We start from the raw sequence: 19,439 nt of genomic DNA, 5'->3' as shown, positions 1-19,439 counted from the left end.
CCTGAACCGAACATGAGTCAGATGCTTAGCATGATGAAGCCTTTTCCTCCAGATGATGCATATCCTAAGGAGTTCTTTGTTGAAGACCTTGAGTATCTGCCATGCACTATCTATCACATTATCAGGCGAACTCTCTGGCCCATCTAAGGACATTCTCCACATGCAAAGCTGGAAGGTTGTAAGTGCATCTAGTGCCACTCCTAGTTGGTTTTGGAGTATTGACGACAAACCTAGTTGAGGGACTAATGTGTTTGTGAGAATTGCAGGATAACACAGGTAGAAGTCCCTCATTGATTCGGTTTTCCTACCAGAGATGACCCCTAAAAATGTATGAAGACAATGAAGTCAAAGGTGGTATATGAAGATACTCACATTGAAGACTATGACAAGAGAAGACACCACATGAAGCCTATGGAGCTCGAAGACTTAGATCTTTCGTAGTTCTCTTTCTTCTGTGTTGAGTCATAGGAATCACCGTACTGTTAAGTGGGGTCCAAGAGAACCAGTCAGAATGACTGAAGTGATGCTTAAACAAAACCTATGTCTTCGAGTGAAGACTTTGAGAGCGAATCTTGTCCAGAGTCGGGTAAGTCAGCTTTGCTTGAAGCCCAAGTAAAGTTGCCGTGTGAGTTTGAAATCTGACCGTTGGAACACGTGTCAGTTCCTTAGTGACCCAGGGTCATTTCAGACAAATCAGGTCGGGTTGCCAAGTGGCTATAAATAGCCCACCCCCTACAACCATAAACGGTTGGCTGCTCAGATTCAGAGTACGGCTTTTGTCGTTTGAGAGCAACCCACCTCGAAGCCTTTGAGAGAGAATTCCTTGCGAGGATAAAGCCCTAACCACCCAGAGCCAAAGAGAATTGGGCATCACTTAAGTCTTCTTGTTTGTGTGATCTGAAAACTTATTACACTTGAGGACTGTGCATCCTCCAGCCGGTTAGGCGTCGCGTTCTGAGCATCCAAGAGACATTGTGGATTGCCGGTGAACGAAGTCTGTGAAAGTTTGGGAGTCTACCTTGAAGACTTACCAGAGTGATTGGGCGAGGTCTGTGTGACCTTAGCTCAAGGGGAATACGGTGAGGACTGGGTGTCCTGAGCTGCGTGTTTAGGACTGGGTGTCCGGGACTGTGTGTCCTAAGGTTTAAATACCTAGCCGCCCTAACCAGACGTACAGTTGTCACAGCAACTGGAACTGGTCCAACAAATCATTGTCTTCAACGAGTCACTGGTTTCATCCTTCCCTTCCCTTTACTTACTGTTACTCCTTGTGAAGTCATTGTATGTTCGCACTATCTTTTGTCTTCACTAGTGACTGCGTGTTCTGTGTGGCTTCACAATATCTTCCTACCTGATCCTTACTACATTGCTGCTATTAGTCATTGTGCTTTCACTCTATTGAATACTTGACTATGGCTTGCCTAGTGTAGTCTACCTTTCACTGCAGGGTAATAGGTTTATTTCTATTGTTTGTCTTCATAACTTCCACGTTTTGAAGACTTTCACAAAAATCGCCTATTCACCCCCCCTCTAGTCGATATAACGCACTTTCAATTGGTATCAGAGCAAGGTGCTCCCTTGTTCTGTGTGATTCGGTTTAACCACCTGGAGTTTTAGCTATGTCGACTGCAGGGATAATAAAAGTCTCCGCTGCATGCCCCGTCTTTGATGGAACTGAATATCCCTACTGGAAGAATAAGATGCGCATGCATCTTGAAGCCATTGACATCGACCTATGGTATGTCGTCAAGAACGGCGTTCCCAAGGCTGGAGAAGGTGTCACTGCTGCTGATGTCAAGAAGTTCATTCAACTGGACTCTACTGCCAAGAATATCATCTGTGGTCATCTGACCAAAGGACAGTATGGCCGTGTGAGTGCTTTGGAAACATCTAAGCTGGTCTGGGACTGGCTCTCCAAGGTCAATGAAGGCGTCTCAACCCAGAGAGATCAGAGAGTCAGTGTCCTTCGCAACCTCTTCAACCGCGTCAAGCGAAATGACAATGAGAATGTCCAGCTCACATTTGACCGACTCACTAACATCACAAATGAGCTTCAAGCCCTCGGCGCTACTGAGATCACCAAACATGAAGTCGTCAAGACACTACTGAGATCACTTGATAGTTCGTTTGACACCCTAGCCCTGATGATTCAAGAACGTCCTGATTTCAAGACACTCGATCCGTCTGACATACTTGAGAGGCTCAACACACATGAGTTTCAGCTTTCTGAGAAAAGAGATATCTACGGTCCAAACTATGGGCGAACTCGTGCCTTGAAGGCAAAAGCTGTCTCCTCATCTGAAGAAGAATCTGACAGCAGTTCAGATGATCCTGAAGACATTGGAAGGGAACTTGCTATGCTTGTGAAGAAGATCCAAAAATTCACCAAGAAGAAAGGTTTCAGAAAGTCTTCCCGATCAAGCTCAAGGAATGATGAAGGTTCTGCTCACGACTACAAGAAGAAAACATGTCACAAGTGCAAGAAACCTGGCCACTTCATCTCTGAGTGTCCACAGTGGGACAATGAGAACAAAAAGAAGAAGAAGAGCAAGGAATATGACTCTGACGACAAGAAGAAGAAGAAATACTCAAAGTCTTCTTCCAAGTCTTCCTCAAAGTCTTCATCACACAAGAAGAGCTCATCTGGCAAGGCACGTGCGTTTGTTGGCAAGGAAATGGATTCAGAGGAGGAGTCCGCTTCTGAGGAGGCGGAGGTGGAGTCTGAGGAGGAGTCCGATTCAGGCGTCGCAAGTCTGGCTACAGCATACGTTGCCAAGTCCATCTTCAACACTAAAGACAATGACTTCATCATCGACACCGATGCAAATGAAAAGGACTACTCCGCTTCTACCTACTGCTTCATGGCACGCGGTGCCAAGGTAAACACACGCACTACTCACTATCAAACATCTAGTGACGATGACTCTGATTGTGGTTCAAAACCCAGCTACAAAACACTTGCTAAAATTGCAACTGAACAACAGAAAGCTATGGAACATATTCAAAAACTGTTAGACAGAAGCGATGATCTGTTAGGTGCTGAAATGACTCGATCTGAATCCTTAATTGAAGACATAAAAAATCTTCACATTAAGTATGAGGAACTTGAAAGTCGTCATGAAACTCTCTCAACAACTCATGAAAAGCTTTCCTATGATTATCTTCAAAGGAAGCAAGATCTTGAGAAATTGAGAGCGGCTCATGAAGATCTTCAAAAGGAAAACGAGTCACTTCGCGCCGAACAGATCAGCTCCGCTCAGGAAGGATTTGAACCACCATGTCTTAAATGCATTGAGCGTGATAATGCTACTATTGTTGCTGAATGTTCTACTGCTGCTACTGTTGCAATATCTTCAACTGTTGATGTGAGAACTAACCCCTCTGCTGAGGATTCCACTGCTATTGCTGATGAGAATGCTAGGTTGAAGACATTGCTTGAAACAGGGATGTACAAAAGTCTTAAAGGGCATCAGACACTATGTGATGTCCTCAAAAAGCAGATTTTGAACCGAAACCCGAGGAAAGAGGGTGTTGGGTTCGTAAGGAAAATGAATGCTGATGGCTCTTACTGGAAACCTGAGCAGTACCCCAAAACCACATGGGTTGCTGCAAAGGAATTTTTAGCAGATCCATCCACTCTATCTGGGTTCACTTGTGCTAACCCCATTGTCATTGATGAATCCTTTGATGCAAACTATAAACTGTTTAAGAATCAGAATGGTGAAGTGTTTGCCAGGTACATTGGTACTAACTGTAGGAATGGACCGCCTATGAAGAAGATCTAGGTTCCGAAAAGGTGTCTGGAGAATCTTCCTGTGAATGTCATCATGACACCTCACGTGAAGAAGACAAAACTCAGACCAAAGGCTTCATACGGTCCAAAGGCTTCATATAGACAGAGGACTCACCTGAGTCGCACTAACGCAAATGTTTTGCAGGGAAACCATACTCAGGCATATGAATATGAGAGCGGTTCATCAAACCGCCATGTTCATAAGACCAAGAACTATTCTGCTTATTCTTATGAGTACTATTGTCCGCCTGCAAGACTGTTTGCTAGGGCTCCAAAGCCAAAGTTCTCGGATGCTGCACTTAGACTTATTGCTTCTAAGCCACCCTTGAAGATGTGGGTGGCTAAGAAAGCTTAACTCTCTTTTGCAGGGAAAGGTCTCCAGCAGAAAACCAAAATCATCTGACGCTATTGCTGGGGACCTTAAACATCTTGTAGGGCGCAAGATCAAATGCCCGAATGGTCTTACTATGTACTTCGTTCCTGAATCGCTTGCTACTCTCCCTATTAGTCCTAATATGGATCTAAGCTTTCATAACCCACTGGTTCATCAAATGTTTTTGCTTCACAATGCTCTTCGTGAAGCCTATCCCCCTAACCGCACTGTAGGGTACGACACCAGCGTCTTCAGAATGGATTATTGATAGTGGGTGTACAAATCACATGACTGGCAAAAGAAGCCTTCTTATGGACTCAACCTTACGTCCATCTGACAAGAGCCACATCACATTTGCTGATACTGGTAAAAGTAAGGTATTGGGTCTAGGTAGAGTTGCAATCTCAAGGGATCAACACATTGATAAAGTCATGCTTGTTGAATCCCTTGGCTTCAACTTAATGTCTGTCTCAATGCTTTGCGATTTAAACATGATCGTAATATTTGGAAAATATCGTTGCCTTGTTCTAATGGAATCTGACAAGTCTCTAGTATTTGAAGGGTATCGAAAAGATGATTTGTACGTGGTAGATTTCTCAGCAGGACCACAGCTTGCCGTATGTCTTCTAGCAAAAGCTTCAGAATGCTGGCTCTCGCATCGGAGGCTTGGGCATGCTGGCATGAGGAACCTCCACACCTTGGCAAAGAAGAAGCATGTCATAGGCATCGAGGGCGTCAAGTTCAAGAAAGATCACTTATGCAGTGCATGTGAGGCAGGAAAGATGACGAGGGCCAAACATCCCTCGAAGACAATCATGACCACTACTCGACCCTTCGAACTGCTTCACATGGATCTTTTCGGTCCCACTCATTACTCAACTCTTACTACTACTGCTTGTCTCTATGGCTTTGTCATTGTTGATGATTATTCTAGACATACTTGGGTGCACATAATCCTTTACAAGACTGAAGTGCAGGATGTCTTCAGACGCTTCGCCAATCGAGCAATGAACAACTATGGCACCAAGATAAAGCATATCAGAAGTGACAATGGCACTGAATTCAAGAACACTGGCCTTGATACATATCTTGATACCTTGGGCATCACACATGAATTCTCAGCCCCGTACACGCCACAGCAGAATGGGGTCGTCGAACGCAAGAACAGAACACTCATTGAGATGACCAGAACAATGCTAGATGAATACAAGACTCCAAGAAAATTCTGGCCTGAAGCCATTGATACTGCATGCCATATAATCAACCGTGTTTATCTTCACAAGCTTCTGAACAAGACATCCTATGAGCTCCTTACTGGCAAGAAGACAAATGTCAGTTACTTCAGAGTATTTGGCGCCAGGTGCTGGATCAAGGACCCACATCACACCTCAAAGTTTGCACCAAAAGCACATGAGGGTTTTATGCTTGGATATGGAAAGGATTCACACTCCTACAGAGTCTTCAATCTCTTTCATTACAAAGTGGTTGAAACAGTGGATGTGCGGTTCGATGAGACCAAAGGTTCACAAAGAGAGCAACTGCCAAATGTGCTAGATGAAGTTCCATCCAGTGAATCAATCAAGCTAATGGGAACTGGAGAAATTATACCTTCTAAAGCTCATCCTGAAGAAGAACTTATCATCTCAGCACCTGATCAACATGAAGACAATGCTCAGCCTGAAGACATTCCTTCTAAAAATGACAATGATCAGCAAGAGCAAAATCTTCGCCCTGTACATCCTCGCGTTGCCAATGAAGTGCAGATTGAAAGAATAATTGATAGCATCAATGCACCCGGTCCACTCACTCGTTCAAGGGCAACTCAGCTAGCAAATTTCTGTGGGCACTTCGCATTCGTCTCAATAACAGAACCCAAGAAAGTTGAAGAAGCCTTCATGGAACCTGAATGGATTCAAGCTATGCAAGACGAGCTTCAACAGTTTGAGCTGAATAATGTATGGGAACTGGTCAAGCATCCCGATCCTCGGAAGCACAACATAATAGGCACCAAATGGATATACCACAAGAAGCAAGATGAGCATGGTCAAGTTGTCAGAAACAAAGCTTGTCTCGTTGCTCAAGGATATACTCAAGTGGAAGGCATTGACTTCGATGAAACATTTGCTCCTGTGGCTAGACTTGAAGCCATACGCATACTGCTGGCCTATGCAAATCATCACAACATACTTCTTTATCAAATGGATGTGAAGAGCGCCTTCCTCAATGGCAAGATTGAAGAAGAAGTGTATGTTGCACAACCTCCTGGCTTTGAAGATCCAAAACATCCTGACATGGTATACAAGCTCAACAAGGCACTATATGGCCTCAAACAAGCCCCTCGGGCCTGGTATGACACACTCAAATACTTCCTGAAGAGCAAAGGCTTCATACCTGGTTCTCTCGACCCCACTCTCTTCACGAAGACATATGATGGTGAACTGTTTGTGTGCCAAATATATGTGGATGACATTATCTTCGGCTGCACCAATCAGAAGTACAGTGAAGAGTTTGGATATATGATGCAAGAGCAATATCAAATGTCTATGATGGGAGAGCTGAAGTTCTTTCTCGGTCTTCAAATACGACAGCAACGCAACGGCATCTTCATATCTCAAGAGAAGTATCTCAAAGATTGCCTGAAGAAGTTCGGTATGCAAGACTGCAAAGGCTTCACGACGCCAATGCCAGCCAAGCATCATCTGGGTCCTGACGACAATGGTAAAGAGTTCGATCAAAAGGTATATCGCTCCATGATTGGTTCTTTACTTTATCTATGTGCATCTAGGCCAGATATTATGCTTAGTGTTTGCATGTGTGCTCGATTCCAAGCGGCACCAAAGGAGTCGCATCACTTAGCTGTGAAGCGAATTCTTCGATATTTGGCTCACACCCCAACTCTAGGATTATGGTATCCAAAGGGCTCAGAGTTTAATCTGGTTGGATTCTCGGATGCTGATTATGCTGGTGACAAAGTTGATCGCAAGTCTACATCAGGCACATGTCACTTTCTGGGACGATCACTTGTATGTTGGTCTTCAAAGAAGCAGAACTATGTATCTCTCTCCACTGCTGAATCTGAATACATTGCTGCTGGATCTTGCTGCGCTCAGCTTTTGTGGATGAAGCAAACACTCAAGGACTATGGCATTCATATAAAGCAAGTGCCACTCTACTGCGACAACGAAAGCGCCATCAAGATTGCCAACAACCCAGATCAGCACTCGAAGACAAAGCACATTGAAATTCGTCATCACTTTCTCAGAGATCATGTTGTGAAGGAAGATATTGATATCATACACGTCAACACTGAAGAGCAATTGGCAGATATCTTCACCAAGCCCTTGGATGAGAAGAGATTTTGCAAGTTACGGTGTGAGCTAAATATCCTGGAATCCTCAAATGTCCTGTGATCAGGCACACATCCTAACCCTTATGCATATTGATGACTTACATGTTCAACACACGAAGTAAAGTATATCTTCAATCAATGAAGACATACATTCTAAGTGTGAATACATTAATGTGGAATTTGACTTTGGAGCGCCACGATAATTGTGCACCGTGTCTGGGTCTAATACTTCCTATACGGTGGGTAACACCACCACCAAATGTTCTATTTTGAAGTGTTTCACTCATGGCGTTACCTTGCTATGTCTTCACATTTGGTTTGGCTTCAATATCAACATGTCTTCATGATTATCTTCACTATGTTGATTATATATATATATATATATATATACTAGTGTTCTGTCCTCTACAGCATTCACTTATAGCTATGTCTTCTTGTTGAATCTTTTGAACTAAGTGAATGTGATCGGACCCTAACCTCTCTATGCTATCTATCTCAAACTCTATCTCTCCAAATCATATGCATTCTATTGAAACTATCGAATGTCTTCTCTGCGTCCTTGTCAGCAGAAGATACAAAGACAAACCTTAAATCCACTTTCAATGCTCATTCCTCCACATGAAACCCGGAGAAGTAGGAACGACCACCCGACAATCCAGGCGTGCGTGGGACGTGGAACAAACCCCAAAATTCTGCATGATAGCCATGTGTTCCTCAGATGCGAATTTCCGGGGGCACCTATGTAATAACGCAGTGCCGCCCCTGCACCTATAAATACACACTTCACGGTGGTCATTATCTCTTCTTCCACTCTCGCACGAACCCTAGCGCCACCGCTAGCCCTCGACAATGCCGGCGACGAAGCGCTTCGCTGCCGCAACCTCTCCGACGCCGTCTTCACGCCGACCGCGGACATCGTCCTCTCCGCCGTCGCCGTAGGTGTCCTCCATCGCCAAGTTAGGGCATGGAAGATCGAACTGCTCGGCCTCATCTTCCACTCCGTCTAGCAGTTCTTAGTGTGGTAAATAAAACTTCCTTTTTTACGGCACCGTTGATCCTATGGCTTTGTCACTTTCTACCACAAGCAGTTTCTATTCACACAAGTTAGATCTCTCTCATACTGCATCTCATAACATGCCTAGTATATTCACTTATGGTTCACAAAGTAGTTAGATTCCTCACTTGTACTGATCTCTGGATTCGTACAAATCTGGAACCAACTCCTTATCTATGAGTGAATGTCTTCGCATGATGAGGTCAATGTCTTCTAAACTGATTTATATTCAAAATCTTCTGAGAATGCATATGACCTCTTCCCCTTCCCTCGCACCTTAATGTTGTCACAGGTACATGTCCGTACAGCATCATATAAATTCTCCCGAAGCAAGTTCCTGTTTGTCCAGCAAGCGAAAATCTTTGAAGCCTTTGAACGTGTTGAAGCCTTTCAGTTTAAAGTTCATGGCTTTAGAGAAATCAGCAAGGAAGGGTGGCAGAAAGCGTCGTGGAGAAACATCTAGAGATCTGCCAGATGACCTCTCAGAACTGTACAAGACAGATCCTGAAGAGGACTACAATCAGTGCAAGACCCGAATCCAATGGATTTGAAGATATTGGGCAGAACAATGGTTCAAATACCGATTTGTAACCCAGGAATATGCTGAGAAAAATGCCATCAAGAGATCGTGGGGAGACATCCTATACAAGAATCTTCAACCCAGGTCCAGAGATGAAGCCATTGGACAAGGCTTCTATCCCTGCATGGTCCGTGGGCCACAGCCTGCTGATGCACACCCATCGTCACTACTATGGTGTCGTGACGACATTCTGTTCAAGCGCAACTTCCAGTTTGCCCAGAACTCAGCGAAGCAAAACAAGAAGACATTGGGACTAGACTTCAACCCTGGTCCCTCAGCTCCAAGGGCTGATGGCACACAAGATGCAGAACCCAATGTCGTCGGTCCTTTCTACAACCTTGAAGGCCTCATCACCCATATCTTGGTTCAAGGGACTACAGTGAATGAGCCTGCAGCTGACGCTGAATCAGATGAAGCGCCTGCAGCACCGAAGCCAAAGAAGTTGAAGAAGCCTAAAGCTTCAAAGCCTGCCCCTTCACCAAAAATCTCACGGGCGAAGCCACTGGCAACTGCACCTCCTGAAGACAGTGTGCAGTCCGAAGATTTATCACGCATCTCCAAGCCCCAGAAGGTCAAGATGCCTTTGCCACACACCGGCCAAGAGCTAACAGCTGCTGCCATTCTGCGCAATGATGCGATTGATCTGTCAAGTGATGAAGATCTTGCAGATGACGCTCTTGAGCAACTCATCAAGAGCAAAGAAGAAGCAGAAATCTTCAATGATCTGCCTCTCTTTGATGTAACAGTCATTCACAACTTCATTGATGAATGGTTTGACACGCCAAACATCAGCTTCGACGATCTCCAACTACCCATTGGCCTCAGTGTCGCCTTCCATGGCGCCATTGCTTCAGAGTTAGCTATCGCCCAGCGCATTGTCGAACTGAAGTAGAAGATTGACTTTGAGAAATCTCAGTTCAAGAAGCATATGGCCAAGCTCAGTGTGCAAGACATGAAGAATTTCAAGATTATGCTGCACGAGCTCAAGGAAGCCTTTCTAAAGAAACGTGCAGAAGCTCAGGGTTCTCGTGAGCGCATGAAGGTCCTGGCTGATAGGTGTGTGCAAGCCTACAATGAGGCTGAGAAGCGCAAGGCCCTTGGGCGTCCTGGCATCGACCCCAGGATGGCTGCCAAGAAGCAGAAGAAGCCCGCTATGGCTGAACCTGAAGCACCAAGGCAGGACGCAGATCCCCTTGTCTTCCCAACTAGCATGACTGGCCCGAAGCCAAAGGCCAGGTGAACCGCTTCAGAACTGAAGAAGACCAGGACTGCTGAGGCTGAAGCAAGGAAGAGAAAACATCCTGAAGCCTCTGCTACTGCCCCCGCCAAGAAGAAAAGAATGACCAAGAAGGAACGGGCTGCTCCCACATAGCCCTTGATTGTTGAACCCATTTCCATGGTTCACCCCGACGCTGATCCACAAGAACGTCAACTGACTGTCCATGAGCCCGCTTTCACAGAGGCTCATGAAGCTGAAGACTTTCTAGCAGCTGATCCCCTCGCTGCTGAGGACATTGGTCACCATGACCATGTTGAAGATGATGCAGCCCTTCCTCAGCTAGAGCACCAACAGGTATCATCGCCTGTGCTCATGCACAATGAACTCATCAGCATTGGTCGTCCACTGACACCAATAGCACAGGATGCTTCGTGGGCGGATCGCCCACAAGAGGAAGAAGACTCTGAGGCCCAGCCAACACAAACTCCACAGGCGTCGCCCGCGTTGCCAGGCTTCGCAAAGGTCCAAGGCCTCAAGTCTTTGCGTCTGAAGCTAAAACTGCTGAAGACATTCCGGCTGCATCAGCCGATGAAGAAGTACCACAAGCTGCTACTCCCCTGTCCCACCAAGAAGCAGTTCTCGAGGAGAACGTGATCGTAAGCGACCCTCCAGCTCGTCAAGTGGAGGTTGAAAATCTTGCGGCTACCACCACCAACACCACTGAAGCCACTGACGCTGTCATGGCTGAAGCAAATGTGGAGCCCTCACCAACAAAAGCACCAGAAGTCAGCGAAGCCACTGATCCCGCTGCTTCTGTTCCTGCGTCTGCTGCCGGTCCCCAATTCGACTATCATGTTGAGCACAGGCCTCAGGTACAGAAGCCAATCCCAAGATTGCCAAGGTTCCCAGGTCCTGCATCAGCACCTGGCTCCTTCAATATCAATGGCTTCAGAGCAGACAACACATTCTTCAACAGCTCCAGGAACCCCTACTCCAGGGAAAGAATATCATCTGATCGGTTCTGGAGTTATCCGCAGCGAAGCTATTACTCATGCGTTCTTTACAACCAAGGTCGCATGTTCCCACACAAGCGCCTTGACATTGAAGCAATAGCTGGTCTGCCCTGTCTGGAAGAAGCTCTGGATTGCTTCAAAGAGGTTGGACTGCTGCCGTTCGTCACTGACCAAGAGCATTGGAATGAAGAGTTGCTGCTCCAATTCTATGCCACACTTCACATCCACGGGTATAGAAGAGATCCAAAGACTTGGGTCCTGGAGTGGATGACAGGAAACGTTCATCATGAAGCCAAAGCCTTCGACATCATTGAGCTCACTGGTTTGCCCACTCCTGGCGATCTCTACGAGCATGGCTGTCAGCTTCATAGTGAAGCTATTGAGAGCATCTTTCAGAAGACTGAACCTAATATGAGTCAGATGCTCAGTATGATGAAGCCATTGCCCCAAGATGCTGCTTATCCCACGGAGTTCTTCGTTGAAGACCTTGAGTATCTGCCAAGAACCATTTATCACATCATAAGGCGAACTCTCTGGCCAATCAAAGGACATTCTCCCCATGCCAAGCTGGAAGGTGCAATGAAGACTTTGGTCTTCTACATTCTTCATGGAAAATGCTTCAATACACAGGATTTCTTCATTCCCAACTTGCTGCATCTGGCTTTGATCTGTTTGGTTTGAAGTTCTACGCCCCTTGGGTGATGCGGCTGATCAAACTTCACTCCGCTATCTCATATCAGCCCTCGGCCCGCAACCATCGGATCTTTTTGCCTGATGTGGATATGTCTATTGAAGCCATCTATCCTGAGCCTGCCAAGGAACCTCTCAGTCTTCAGAATGCAGAGCATCAAAGTTTCACTCAGAACGTTGAAGGCGTTGAAGCCGTAACTCGTGTGTATCCTTTGGCTGGCACTACACGTGCACCGCATCCTGCTCTCACTGAAGCCACTGATAGTACAACTGCTCCACGACCCAAGAAGCGCACTCGTGTTCTCAACGACCGAGAGCTTCTTGTGGCTCTTCATCAGAAACAGGATAGGCATGATGACTGGCTGAAGCGTCAGATGCAAAGCCTCTTGGTGGATGTTAATCGCATTCGCAATCTTGCCACCAAGAATGCTTTTGTTGCCCATGAAACCTCTCGCCGCACATGGAAAGGGCTGACATTGATGTGCTCTGAAGATGATCTTCAAGAGGATGGCTTCACTGAGCGATTCAAGTTTGACTCCACACCTCCTCGAAGGGCAGTGCTGCGACGAACTCCATCCCTTGAAGACTCTGAGTTCTCTTCCTCTGCTGCAACTGTGAATGCCAGAGTAATCGAGGATGAAGACGATGCTACTTCACCGTCACCTCCTTCAGCACACTTCGACTCTGCTCCAAGCTCTTCAGCACCGCCAAACACAACCAACGACCCTGCTGCTTCACCTACTCCTCATGGGAACGAGTAGATGCTCTATGTCTTCAAACCTTTTTGGTCCTTACTGACAAAAGGGGGAGAAGCATATGAGGTTGATAGTCTTCAAGCGGGTCCACATGGGCGGGTGCTTTATATTTTGCTTCGTGCTTACAACTCTCGTTTTGCTACATTTGGTTCTTTGAGTTGTAACACTTAAACTCGATGGTCGTCTGCTACTTATTTGCCACCTTGTGTTGCGATGATAAATTCCGCACGTGCGACGATAAATTCCGCACTTAGATCATTCTGCAGACGTCCATTTTCCATTATGCATGTCATTATCTTCATATACTTTCATATGCATAATGGATTGCCATCATAAGTTGAAGTGGATCTCCACAAGTACAACCTGCCATGTGCATTTGCATTCCAAAAGCAAATTACTTATATGCACATCTTCAGGGGGAGCCCTTGCAACTTATGAAGACAATTCCTTATCCTTTACAATTTCACAGATTATATTCCCCGTTGAAAACTTCAACTAGTTTGTCATCAATCACCAAAATGGGGGATATTGTAAGTGCATCTAGTGCCACCCCTAGTTGGTTTTGGAGTATTGACGACAAACCTAGTTGAGGGACTAATGTGTTTGTGAGAATTGCAGGATAACACAGGTAGAAGTCCCTCATTGATTCGGTTTTCCTACCAGAGATGACCCCTAAAAATGTATGAAGAATTGAAGTCAAAGGTGGTATATGAAGATACTCACATTGAAGACTATGAAGAGAAGACACCACATGAAGCCTATGGAGCTCGAAGACTTAGATCTTTCGTAGTTCTCTTTCTTCTGTGTTGAGTCATAGGAACCACCGTACTGTTAAGTGGGGTCCAAGAGAACCAGTCAAAATGACTGAAGTGATGCTTAAACAAAACCTATGTCTTCGAGTGAAGACTTTGAGAGCGAATCTTGTCCAGAGTCGGGCAAGTCAGCTTCGCTTGAAGCCCAAGTAAAGTTGCCGTGTGAGTTTGAAATCTGACCGTTGGAACACGTGTCAGTTCCTTAGTGACCCAGGGTCATTTCGGACAAATCAGGTCGGGTTGCCAAGTGGCTATAAATAGCCCACCCCCTACAACCATAAACGGTTGGCTGCTCAGATTCAGAGTACGGCTTTTGTCGTTTGAGAGCAACCCACCTCGAAGCCTTTGAGAGAGAATTCCTTGCGAGGATAAAGCCCTAACCACCCAGAGCCAAAGAGAATTAGGCATCACTTAAGTCTTCTTGTCTGTGTGATCTGAAGACTTATTACACTTGAGGACTATGCATCCTCCAGCCGGTTAGGCGTCGTGTTCTGAGCATCCAAGAGACATTGTGGATTGCCGGTGAACGAAGTCTGTGAAGGTTTGGGAGTCTACCTTGAAGACTTACCAGAGTGATTGGGCGAGGTCTGTGTGACCTTAGCTCAAGGGGAATACGGTGAGGACTGGGTGTCCTGAGCTGCGTGTTCAGGACTGGTTGTCCGGGACTGTGTGTCCTAAGGTTTAAATACCTAGCCGACCTAACCAGACGTACAGTTGTCACAGCAACTGGAACTGGTCCAACAAATCATTGTCTTCAGCGAGTCACTGGTTTCATCTTCCCTTCCCTTTACTTACTGTTACTCCTTGTGAAGTCATTGTATGTTCGCACTATCTTTTGTCTTCACTGAGTGACTACGTGTCCTGTGTGGCTTCACAATATCTTCCTACCTGATCCTTACTACATTGCTGCTATTAGTCATTGTGCTTTCACTCTATTGAATACTTGACTATGGCTTGCCTAGTGTAGTCTACCTTTCACTACAGGGTAATAGGTTTATTTCTATCGTTTGTCTTCATAACTTCCACGTTTTGAAGACTTTCATAAAAATCGCCTATTCACCCCCCTCTAGTCGATATAACGCACTTTCAAAGGTGCAATGAAGACTTTGGCCTTTTATATTCTTCACAGCAAATGCTTCAATGCACAAGACTTCTTCATCCTCCAACTTGCTGCATCAGGATCTGATCTTTTTGGCTTGAAGTTTTACGCTCCATGGATAATGCGGCTGATCAAACAACACTCAGCTGTCTCATATCAGCCCTCTGCTCGCAATCATCGGATCTTTCTGCCTGACATTGATATGTCCGTTGAAGCCATCTATCCAGAGCCTGCCAAGGAGCCTCTTAGTCTTCAGAATGCTGAGCATCAAAGTTTCTCTCAAAACATTGAAGGAGTTGAAGCAGTCACTCGTGTTTATCCTCTGGCTGGTACTACACGTGCACCTCATCGTGCCCTCACTAAAGCCACTGAAAGCACTATTGCCCAACGGCCCAAGAAGCGATCTCATGTTCTCAATGACCGAGAGCTTCTGGTTGCCCTTCATCAGAAACAGGACAGGCATCATGACTGGCTGAAGCGCCAAATGCAAAGCCTCTTGGTGGATGTCAACCGCATTCGCAATCTTGCCACCAAGAATGCCTTTGTTGCCCATGAAACCTGTAAAGGGCTAACGCTTATGTGTTCTGAAGATGATCTTCAAGAGGATGGCTTCTCTGAACGTTTCAAGTTTGACTCCACACCTCCAAGAAGGACTGTGCTGCGACGAACTCCGTCTCTTGAAGACTCTGAGTTCTCTTCCTCCACGGCAACTATGAATGCCAGAGTGATCGAGGACGAAGACGATGCCACTTCACCGCTCCCTACTTCTGCACGCATCGACCGTGCCCCGAGTTCGTCTGCACCGCCGAACAACATCAACGACCTTGCTGCTTCACCTACTCCTCATGGGAACGAGTAGATGCTCTATGTCTTCAAACCTTTTTGGTCCTTACTGACAAAAGGGGGAGAAGCATATGAGTTTGATATTCTTCAAGCGGGTCCATATGGGCGGTTACTTTATGTTTTGCCTAGTGTTTACAACTCTCGTTTTGATACATTTGGTTCTTTGAGTTGTAACACTTAAACTCGATGGTCGTCTGCTACTTATTTGCTATTCTGTGATGCGATGATAAATTCCGCATGTGCGACGATAAATTCTGCACTTAGATCATTTTGCAGACGTCCATTTTTCATTATGCATGTCATTATCTTCACATACTTTTCATGCATGATGAATTGTCATCATAAGTTGAAGAGGATCTCCACAAGTACAACCTGCCATGTGCATTTGCATTCCAAAAGCAAATTACTTATATGCACATCTTCAGGGGGAGCCCTTGCAACTTATGAATACAATTCCCTATCCTTTACAATTTCACATATTATATTCCCCGTTGAAAACTTCAACTAGTTTGTCATCAATCACCAAAAAGGGGGAGATTATAAGTGCATCTAGTGCCACCCCTAGTTGGTTTTGGAGTATTGACGACAAACCTAGTTGAGGGACTAATGTGTTTGTGAGAATTGCAGGATAACACAGGTAGAAGTCCCTCATTGATTCGGTTTTCCTACCAGAGATGACCCCTGAAAATGTATGAAGACATTGAAGTCGAAGGTGGTATGTGAAGACATTCACATTGAAGACTATGACAAGAGAAGACATCGCGTGAAGACTATGGAGCGCGAAGACTTAGCAGTTTCGTCGTTCTATGTTTTTCTTTGTTGAGTCATAGGAACCACCGTACTGTTAAGTGGGGTCCAAGAGAACCAGTCAGAATGACTGAAGTGATGCTTAACCAAAATCCTATATCTTCGAGTGAAGACTATGAGAGCAAATCTTGTCCAGAGTTGGATAAGTCAGCTTTGCTTGTAGCCCAAGTAAAGTTGCCGTGTGTGTCTGAAATCTGACCGTTGGAACACGTGTCAGTTCCTTAGTGGCCCAGGGTCATTTCGGACAAATCAGGTCGGGTTGCCCAGTGGCTATAAATAGCCCACCCCCTACAACCATAAACGGTTGGCTGCTCAGAGTTAGAGTACGGCTTTTGTCGTTTGAGAGCAACCCACCTCGAAGCCTTTGAGAGAGAATTCCTTGCGAGGATAAAGCCCTAAACACCCAGAGCCAAAGAGTGTTAGGCATCACTTAAGTCTTCCTGTCTGTGTGATCTGAAGACTTATTACACTTGAGGATTGTGAATCCTCCAGCCGGTTAGGCGTCGCGTTCTGAGCATCCAAGAGTCATTGTGGATCGCCGGTGAACGAAGTCTGTGAAGTTTTGGAAGTCTACCTTGAAGACTTACCAGAGTGATTGGGCGAGGACCGGGTGTCCTTAGCTCAAGGGGAATAAGGTGAAGACGAGGTCTTCTGAGTTGAATCTCAGCCTCCCTAACTAGACGTACAGTTGTCACAGCAACTGGAACTGGTCCAACAAATCATTGTCTTCAACGAGTCACTGGTTTCATCCTTCCCTTCCCTTTACTTACTGTTGGTCCATGTGAAGTCATTGTATGATTGCATCACCATTTGGCTTCACTGAGTGATTACTTGTTCTGATTAGCTTCACAATATCTTCCTACCTGATCCTTACTGACTAGCTGCTATTAGTCATTGTGCTTTCACTTCATTGAATACTTGACTATGGTTTGCCTAGTGTAGTCTACCTTCCGCTGCATGGTAATAGGTTTATTTCTATCATTTGTCTTTGAAACTTACATGTTTTGAAGACTTCCATAAAAATCGCCTATTCACCCCCCTCTAGTCGATCACTAGCACTTTCATTATGGCATTTCCATAGCCATTCTGAGATATATTGCCATGCAACTTTCCACCGTTCCGTTATTATGACGTGCTTCATCATTGGCATATTGCTTGCATGATCATGTAGTTGACATCGTATTTGTGGAAAAGCCACCGTTCATAATTCTTCATACATGTCACTCATGCATCATTGCACATCTCGGTACACCGCCGGAGGCATTCACGTAGAGTCATATTTTGTTCTAAGTATTGAGTTGTAATTCTTGAGTTGTAAGTAAATAAAGTGTGATGATAATCATTATTAGAGCATTGTCCCAAGTGAGGAAAGGATGATGGAGACTATGATTCCCCCATAAGTCGGGATGAGACTCCGGACGAAAAAAAGAGGCCAAAAAGAAAAAAAAGAAAGAAGGCCCAAATAAAAAAATGAGAGAAAAAGAGAGAAGGGACAATGCTACTATCCTTTTTCCACACTTGTGCTTCAAAGTAGCACCATGATGTTCATGATAGAGAGTCTCCTATGATATCACTTTCATATACTAGTGGGAATTTTTCATTATAGAACTTGGCTTGTATATTCCAATGATGGGCTTCCTCAAACTGCCATAGGTCATCATGAGAAAGCAAGTTGGTTGCACACCCACTTAGTTTCTTTTGTTGAGCTTTCATATACTTACAGCTCTAGTGCATCCGTTGCATGGCAATCCCTACTCACTCACATTGATATCTATTGATGGGCATCTCCATAGCCCGTTGATATGCCTAGTTGATGTGAGACTATCTTCTCCTTTTTTTGTCTTCTCCACAACCACCATTCTATTCCACATATAGTGCTATATCCATGGCTCACGCTCATATATTGTGTGAAGATTTAAAAAGTTTGAGAACATCAAAAGTATGAAACAATTGCTTGGCTTGTCATCGGGGTTGTGCATGATTTAAATATTTTGTGTGGTGAAGATAGAGCATAGCCAGACTATATGATTTTGTAGGGATAACTTTCTTTGGCCATGTTATTTTGAGAAGACATAATTGCTTAGTTAGTATGCTTGAAGTATTATTATTTTTATGTCAATATTAAACTTTTATCTTGAATCTTTCGGATCTAAACATTCATGCCACAATAAAGAAAAAAAAATACATTCATAAATATGTTAGAAAGCATTCCACATCAAAAATTCTTCTTTTATCATTTACCTACTCGAGGACGAGCAGGAATTAAGCTTGGGGATGCTTGATACGTCTCCAACGTATCTATAATTTTTGATTGCTCCACGCTATTATATTATCTATTTTGGATGTCAATGGGCTTTATTTTACACTTTTATATCATTTTTGGGACTAACCTACTAACCGGAGGCCCAGCCCAAATTGCTGTTTTTTGCCTATTTTAGGGTTTCGCCGAAAAGGAATATCGAACAGAGTCCAAACGGAATGAAACCTTCGGGAACGTGATTTTCTCAACAAACGTGATCCAGGAGACTTGGAGTGGGCGTCAAGAAACGATCGAGGAGGCCACGAGGCAGGGGCGTGCCTACCCCCTGGGCGCGCCCTCCACCCTCGTGGGCCCCTCGTTGCTCCACCGACCTACTTCTTCCTCCTATATATATCCGCGTACCCCCCAAACATCCAGAAGCACCATGAAAACCTAATCCCACCGCCACTTTCTGTACCCGAGAGATCCCATCTCGGGGCCTTTTCTGGAGCTTCGTCGGAGGGGGCATTGATCACGGAGGGCCTCTACATCAACTCCATGGCCTCTACGGTGATGTGTGAGTAGTTTACTTCAGACCTACGGGTCCATAGTTCTTAGCTAGATGGCTTCTTCTCTCTCTTTGGATCTCAATACAAAGTTCTCCTCGATCTTCTTGGAGATCTATTCGATGTAATCTTCTTTTGCGGTGTGTTTGTCGAGATCCGATGAATTGTGGGTTTATAATCAAGTTTATCTATGAAAAATATTTGAATCTCCTATGAATTCTTTTATGTATGATTGGTTTATCTTTGC

The sequence above is a fragment of the Triticum urartu genome, chromosome 1A (genome assembly GCF_056163025.1).
Source record: "Triticum urartu cultivar PI428250 chromosome 1A, HENAU_Tu73, whole genome shotgun sequence".
NCBI lineage: Eukaryota > Viridiplantae > Streptophyta > Magnoliopsida > Poales > Poaceae > Triticum > Triticum urartu.
Note: the sequence above shows the minus strand (reverse complement) of the source record.